Source organism: Chinchilla lanigera, unplaced genomic scaffold, assembly GCF_000276665.1.
Source record: "Chinchilla lanigera isolate Chin_1 unplaced genomic scaffold, ChiLan1.0 scaffold00023, whole genome shotgun sequence".
Lineage (NCBI taxonomy): Eukaryota > Metazoa > Chordata > Mammalia > Rodentia > Chinchillidae > Chinchilla > Chinchilla lanigera.
The window spans coordinates 3,418,140-3,426,365 of NW_004955424.1; the positions used below are offsets into that span (position 1 = coordinate 3,418,140).

Below are 8,226 nucleotides of genomic sequence, written 5' to 3' on the forward strand. Positions count from 1 at the left end.
GCGCAGCGATTTACTTTTCTTTATATGGAGTATTCACTGACTCAAAGATCCAATTACAACATCAACCTAATCAGCTCCCAGTGTCAGTAGGCCCCACAGTTACAGCTCCTTGAGTATACAACTTCTTAAGTGTGGTTACTCCTGATCTAAAGTAAAGGGAGAAATTATGTACCCCTTCCACCTTGACATATAATGGTAAGACGGAAATGGGCAACCACAATAGACGCTGTAGTCAAAAGAGTAAAGAACATAACATATAATGCATTTATCATCCTGTCTCCATGCTGATATCCAGCTGGGAGTATAAGGTCAGCTCCAGAGTGAGGGACTAGAACTTTTCCCTTACAGTGATTTTTTTAAGAAAGATTTTTGACACTATCATCTAAATCACTTATCCTTTTATATAAAAACCAAAAACATCCATTTCTTTATCTGAGTTTATTTTTCAGCAAATTTCCTTCTTGTACATTTGCAGCTACTGAAAATGAGCGGAGGGAGAAACCATCTTGAAATGAGGTCTGAAATTAAATCTCTAAAAGAAAAACTGGCAGATGTTGTAGGTTGGCTTACTCAACAAACATTTCCAACTCTCCTCTTGTCTTCCTTGTTCTACTGTAGAGACTGTGCAGCCAAGTTTTTCCTCTCAGACTGTTTTGCGGTAAGGACACTTGCAACACATTTCTCACCAGTAAGATGTAGTCAGAAGCTCCTGGTGTTTCCTCCTTCTACTCATTCTTCTTCATTGGTGAAACAGTGCTGTGAGGGCTGTCAGTTGCTTTTCTGCATGTAAAATAAGAAGATCAAAGAACTTATTAGCCTGACCCCTGAAATCTTTAAATTACTGCACTGAACTAACAAGTGAAGCTTTCTGCTGTCTAGGTATTTTGAGCAACTATATACTCATATCAAATATGTCCCAGTGGAGGACAAGGCAGCTATGGCATCTCCAGACTTACAGTTACAGAGAGCAAAAGGAAGCTCTTTCATAGGATTTCTTTTAATGCAGGAGGCAATAAGAGGAACACTGTCCTTTTCCTTTGGTATAACAATACAACAGTAAGCGTGGTTAAGTTCCACCTTTCATGTTTCTTAAACATTTTAGGTATAGTGCATGAAAAAATTATGAAATTTATTGTTGAACATAGTAAAGCTAATTTTTAGAGACTATAGAGACGTTGTAAAATCATACTCTCAAAAAATCTATCAATTGTCATTAATATCTACCATGGAACGAATTTCAATTTTAAAAACACAAACAAAATTCATGTTTGAAATTGGCAATAAAACTGATACACACTACATATATTGGTCATTTTTGAAATCAGAGATTTCTCATAAATTTGTATCAAAAGAGTTGGAAATAGCAAAGATTCCACTGAAGTTAATTGGGAGCCAGCTCAGAAATGCCAGAGAAAACTGTCATTATGCTTGCATTTACCAAAATCCAACAGTATTACACATTGAATAAAAGTTTCAGCTAACAGAGACATCTGTCAGTACAAGAGACAGAACTCTGAGAGCAAGGACAGAAACACCCTTATACGGTATATACTATGTGAAGAGATGTAAGTCTTGGGAACATGTTTGATTTCTCCTGCCACAACATTTCTAACAAGGGTAGCAATTCCTGAAAGTACCTTAACTTAGAAATGTTTGCTGAAATCAATCAACATCACTTTTAATTTCAATCAGTACTAAGAACATTGATAATTAGGATTCTCATGCAGGTTTGGTGACAGGGAAACATTTCAGACAGGATTTACTGATTGGTGTCAGGAACCATAAATACTTAGATGTAAATGGTAAGCTTAATTTCCACAATACCATGAGATGAAATATCTCTAATGGTGTCATATAGAATTACGTTTACTGAGAATTGATAGTGAAAATGGAATAGATTTTAGGTGTCTGCAGTCTGATCTGAGACTTAGGCTTGGAAAAATGTGTATTGACTGGGCTGTGAAGGGGATTAACTATTCAACTGGAAAATGGAAAAACACAATCTGTAATCTTCAAAAACTAATGGTCAGAAAGATCTTCAGGTAAGGAATATCCTTATAGATGAGCCCAGTTCCTGCTACTTTTTCTTTCCCATAACTATAGCTATAGGACTTTTGACTTCATGGTTAAAAGATAGAAAAATCGTAGCTACAACTTTATCAGATGCATTGCTTTTAAAAACATGTGGTTAAAGGAAAAGCTAGAGAAATTACCTACGTTATTCTCAACTCGCTTTCTTTGTATCCCACTTCCGAGATTGCTCTACATCGGAAAATGCCTACATTGTATTCATAGTGCTTAGGTAGAAGAACACCACCATAAAGAGAAGAAAAACAGGATATAATCAAAGAGAGGTACACATTCTTGCCATTTAATACTTTAACTGTAATTAATTTAATCAAGAACTGATTTCTTAACTCTGCCAAATTTTAAATAAAAAATTAAAAATAGTGCCATTTTTCTAGAGTCAATAAAACAGGTACCACAAAATGCTCAGGTTCTTGACTTCTTGTCAGCTAAGTCATTTTGTCTCAGTGCCATGGGGAAAAATTGAGTGTGAAGCCTTTGCTACTGCAAGAAGGTGTCAAAAAATAAAGAAAATGCGCCATCATATTTTGGGACTTTATAAAGGCAGTTGAAAACTTCTGTTCTTTTAGAGAGCATTGTGAATGAAATTGGTAAGAAGTAAACTTCTGACATAAGATGAATTGCAGTTATGAATTTTTTCCTCAGGCAGGAGAAACTATTAAAGAATTGTATGCAAAGCACAACATGTTCAGACATGTGTTTTAGAAACCTCTTTGCCAGCTATACATATTGAGTAAGTTTTGACAATGATATGAGAGTACACATTTCAGGACTAACCTCCAAAAGAATATAAGCTAATGATGAAAATGTAAAAGCGTTAGAGGGGAAGGAAAACAACATTTGCATAGCAAAAGGCAATTGAGGAGGCAAATTGTCACACAAAGCATGAGTAGAAGAAAGTAGTAATACAATAAGATGAAAAATAAAATCAATAAAATTAAAAGTGTATAGGTTGAGTTTCTCAGTTGAGAAATCAAATTTATAAAAAATAAATTCCAACTCTTCTCCAAGCTCTATAGCTACTGTTTTCCTCTGAGCTCAGAGGAGTGGCAAATGGCATCCTTATTCATCCACCTTAGCCTGAAAGTGTGTATTTGTGTTGGTTACTCTTATTTTCTTCCACTCCACATCCAGTCACACAGTAGGATCTGTGAGATCTGTTGCTAATAATATCCCCAAGCATCTAATTCTATTACCTTTACCTCAATGGACTTGGTCCAAAAAATTAGTATCGCCATCCTGTACTAGAGCAATAAACCCCTACTTGATCTCTCTTTTCTCACTCTAGTCCTCAAACCTATTCTTTTCTAAGAAAAATGATGTTAAAAACAAACCTAGGTTTTCATTCTCTGTTAAATTTAAACAAGTAAAATAAAGGAGATTTTAGGAGGCAAGGAGGCAGACATCTTGGAGACAGGGGATGGAATCAGGAGAAGGGGAGAGGGAAGTGTTTATGTGGAAATGGGATACAAATGATCAAAATATGACATATATATCCTAGTTTCTCCAAACAAATGTGATGTTGTGTATCATAAACATATACCAACAAAAAGAAAAAAAGAACACACCTAATATCACACTCTGGCTTAACACTTCACAAAAGGTGACCATTTAATGGTACTTTAATCCAAACTCCATTGATGAGACTTTTTGTTTCCTTTGTAAATTAATAAGAGAGACATACTCTACCTTTCCACATTACATAACTAAAGTAGTAGGCAAAATCTATGTGAGAATATATTTAGACATTATGGAGAGAACAGCATAAGAGTAATTCAGAACAGAAGGGAAACAAAAAATTTTGAGCATTCTAGGTGCAGCAGTGTAGTTAGTGCTCAGAGGGAATTGCTAGGCCCAAACTCAGGGGGGGGGATCAGCAAACTTAAGTCTGTGGTCTCCCTCAGCTGTAGAAAAAGAGTTCAGAGTTCTGAGGATGAAACAAACAGAAGTTTAAGGAGAAAGCTACTGTAGAGCTGTCGAAATGTGGGAGGAGTTTCTCCTGAGTCCTTATCTGCATTCTGATTAGGAGATACTGAAGTGGGAGAAAGAAGTCCAGAAATAAACACGAGAACAACCCCTGGAACTCACACAAGGCTAGGTTTCATTCATATTTCCACACAGAGTAAAAAGGCTCATTTTTATATCTGAGAGAGTATGCAGAAGACCTGTAGAATAAAATTACTTGGGTGTGTAGGTAATTAGAGGGAGGATAAAACAGAAAAAATTAAAGTTGATGACCAAGCCTTTCAATTTGATTGAAACTATAAACACACTGATCCAAGACACTCAATGAACTCAAAGCAGAGGACCTGAAATATCTACAATAAAGCACTCCACAACCCAGTTGTTTAAAAGTAGTGATAAAAGTGAAATAATTAAAGCAGAAGGGAAAAAAGACACATACCGAATGACAAATTTCAGAATTATTGCAGAATTCTTATTGAGAGCAAAGCTAGCTATGCAGTAGCATCTCAAGAATTTACAAAACAGCTCTCTAAAAGAATAAAAAAAAACCTTTGTCAACTTAAAATTCCATACCCAGTAAAGATATGCTTACATTCCATTTTCATTATGCAATGTTTTCCTCTGCCCTCATTTTTTACATTCTAGTAAACAGAGTCCACTTCCAACATTGTCAATATAGTTTAATTTATTCTCTCTTTTTAAAAATTTTATTTTAAAGATAAAAGAATGAAATACAGACTTCTCAGGTAAAGAGATACAAATGGCAAATAAACACATGAAAAAATGTTCAACATCACTGGTCATTCAAGAAATGCAAATTGAAACAACACTGAGATTCCATCTCACACCAGAAAGAATGGCTATCACCAAGAAATGAGTGAATACCAAATGCTGGAGGGGCTGTGGGGATAAAGGAACACTTTTCCACTGTTGGTGGGAATGTAGACTGGTGCAGTCACTGTGGAAATCAGTCTCAAGATTACCCAGTAGACTAGGATTAGAAGTCCCTTTCAACCTAGCTGTTTCTCTTCTGGGTATTATTGTAGAAGAACTAAAAACATCAAACCACAACAATATATGTGCACCCATGTTTATAGCAGTGCAATTTATAATAGCTAAATTGTGGAAACAACAAATTCCCAGCAACTGAGGAATGGATAAAAAGGATGTGGTATTTTTATATAATGGAATATTACTCTGCTACAAAGAAAGATAAACTTGAGGCTTTTATAGATAAATGGACACAACTAGAGACCATACTCATAGGTGAAATAAACCAGGCCCACATGTGTAAACACCATATTGTCTCCCTAGTGTAAGAAATTGAAAGAGTGAATAAAATCTAAAAGGCATAATAGATATTGTGAAATGGAAAGAAATTGCTCAAAGGATGGAACAATGGGGATGAGAGAAAAGGGAAAAGAAAGAAAGAAGGGAAAAAATATGTGTGTATGTATACACAGGTTGGCTAAGATAGTTGTACTACTGATTTCTATTGCTTTATGGAAAGGAACGGTTAATGTTTAATTGTTTGATCAACCTTACGTGCCTATATTTGTTTAATTCATTCTCAACTGAGAAACACAGTACTTATTAACTCTCGGCCTAGACTGTTCCTTCCTTAGATTTCTGTAAACTGGTCTCTATCATTATTTAAGCCTAAGCTTGCACCTTTTTACTTATACAACCTAGCAGGGAAGCTCTGGTGGTCAAAACTAGTCAAAATTCATTCATCAGAAGTTTATGGAGTTTTTTAAAAAACTTATTTTAAACAGAAAAACAAAACAAAATTTCAAAGAAAGGTAATAGGAGGGTAACAATGGTTAATACATTGCATATTGTTATCTTTAAATTAGTTATTCAGAGTACAAGATATTGGCATTTAATTGTCCAAACAATATTAGCACAAACCTGTGTTTTCAATGAACTGAGAGATTAGTAGTATAACAATTTTAACTATCATATACATACATAATTTTTTTTCTGTTTTCTTTTCCCTTCCTTCTTTTTTGCATGTCCCCCATCCCAATTTCTCTTTCCTGTTGAAGTTTCTTCTCATTTTGTAATGTCTAGTGTATGGAGGTTTTTATGAGGATCATGTGAACATTCTTGCCCAATATATAAGGAATTGTTTTTATTTTTTAGGTACCGGTGTCTTGGTTAGTTTTCTCTTGTTGCTGAGACAAAATACCTGACACCCAAAATTAAGGAAGGAAAGGTTTATTTAGCTCACAGTTTGTGGAGGTTTCAGTCTGTACTCAGCTGGCTCCAAGGCAGAATGGCACATGGCAGAGGGCAACAGTTCATAGCGGCTGAAGACAGCAAAAGCAACTAGAGCAAAAGGGGAGGAGCGTGACAAACAGCCTCTTTCCCTCCCTTACATTGTGTGCAAACTACCCATCCCAGGGTGGGTGTAGCACTCTCATCCATAATTCCAAGATTGGACCATGAATCAGTCAAAAATCTAGAAACCCACCCCATGACTGCATCAGGCTTTGGATGGGGGGGACATCCAGACAAACCATAACAACTTTGAATCAAATTCAGGACCTTGTGCTTGCACCAGGCAGGTGTCGTTCTGCTGAGCTATAGCCCCTGCCCAAGGAACTTTTAAAAATATTAACCATCCTTCAGATCTAAGAATTGTGAATTACTGAAGGTATATTACCTAATGATAGTAAAAGAAATTGACTCTGTTAATAGAAAGACTAATAGGACTTGCTCATATTTTTGAGCAAGTAAAAAGAGTTTAGAACTATAGGTTTTGTAACCTGAGTGACTAGGAGATTGAAAGGAATCATTTTTCAAAAAAATTTAAAATAATAAAAATGAGAAGTGAAAACACTGAATAGGGAAATAACCATGGGGAAGGAAGAATAAGAGTTTATCAAGTATTTTCTTCTTAAAAGACAGTGGACTCAGATGATATTTTTTTCCATAAAAGTTTTAAGAAAATGAGAATTTCTGGGTTCTTAAAATTTTCTTAAATTATAGGAAACTATGCAAAGCTTCAAAATTTACAATATAACATTTAATTCAAAACAAATTTTAACAAAAGTAAAATTACACCACTTATAGATGATATTATATATTTGAAAACTGATCACCTGAACATTTTGACAAATATATTCTAAGTGTGGTTTCTTTCAGAACTATGAGGCTGTATCAAAGTTGGAAAATCAACTTACTGTAAGAGAAGGGGGATCTTCTGTATGTTCTCTAAGCCTTTTAGAAAACACTGGTTGTTTCTTTGACCACATACATGTGAATGTACAAGAAGGGTGATACTACAGACATCAAGGGAGTGGACACTGTTCACAGTAGGAATGCCACACAAAGGTTACCATGGAGAAACTGAGAGTCTACAGTGTTACCCAGCGTGCTGTTGGCATTGTTGTAACCAAGCAAACTGAGGGCAAGATACTTGCCTAGAGGATTAATATGTATACTGAGCATGTGACGCACTCAAGAGATGACTTCCTGAAACGTGTCAAGGAAAAGAATCCAGAAAAGAAGGAAGACAAAGAGAAAGGTACCTTGGTTAAACTGAGGTGCCAGCCTGCCCCACCCAGAGAAGCCCACTTTCTGAGAACCTGTGGAAGGGAGCCAGAGGTGCTGGAACCTGTTCTCTATGAATTCATGGCATAATCTGAGGATGTAGCTCTGCCATTCAACATATTATTAGTGGCTAAGTGTTCTAGGCTCTACTTAAAAATAAAAAAAAAGTTCTGTGTTATAAGGATGGTTTTCTTAATTGAACAGGTATGTGGTACCTTTACCGAAGAGAAAGAAATATTTGGAGGAGTTTCTTGTTGTATCTAGTTAATGGTGTCAGGTCTTTGCTCTTCAGTATTTTTCTTGCTGTAAGATGTAAGGTCTTGGGCAGGTAGATAGCCAAATGGCCAAATATATATAATAATGTTTTTATTGGCTTGAAGACTGTCTAAATCACCATGAGGAAAATATGTATCAAAATAAATGGCAGTCAGTATATGCCATTTCAATTACCTAAATTATTTAAAACACCCTAAAATATACTGAAATAAAATTATTGTAAACTTCAATGGGAAAAGCAATATAGTGGTTAAGAGACCAGTTCACAATACAACAGATTATATGACATACAAGAAATTTAATTGCTCATCCTTCTGACTTTGAAACCCTTCTATGTTT

The 8,226-nt window shown here is 35.5% G+C and overlaps 1 long non-coding RNA gene across 1 annotated transcript; it reads right to left on the reverse strand.

Moving 5' to 3' along the window:
* Positions 1-423: 423 nt before the first annotated feature.
* On the reverse strand, positions 424-7,367 carry LOC102009732. Its single transcript, XR_261036.1, has 2 exons — positions 7,242-7,367; positions 424-780 (listed from the first exon to the last, which is right to left on the reverse strand). It is a non-coding gene; the product is annotated as an uncharacterized LOC102009732 (long non-coding RNA).
* Between the last annotated feature and the right edge of the window lie 859 nt (positions 7,368-8,226).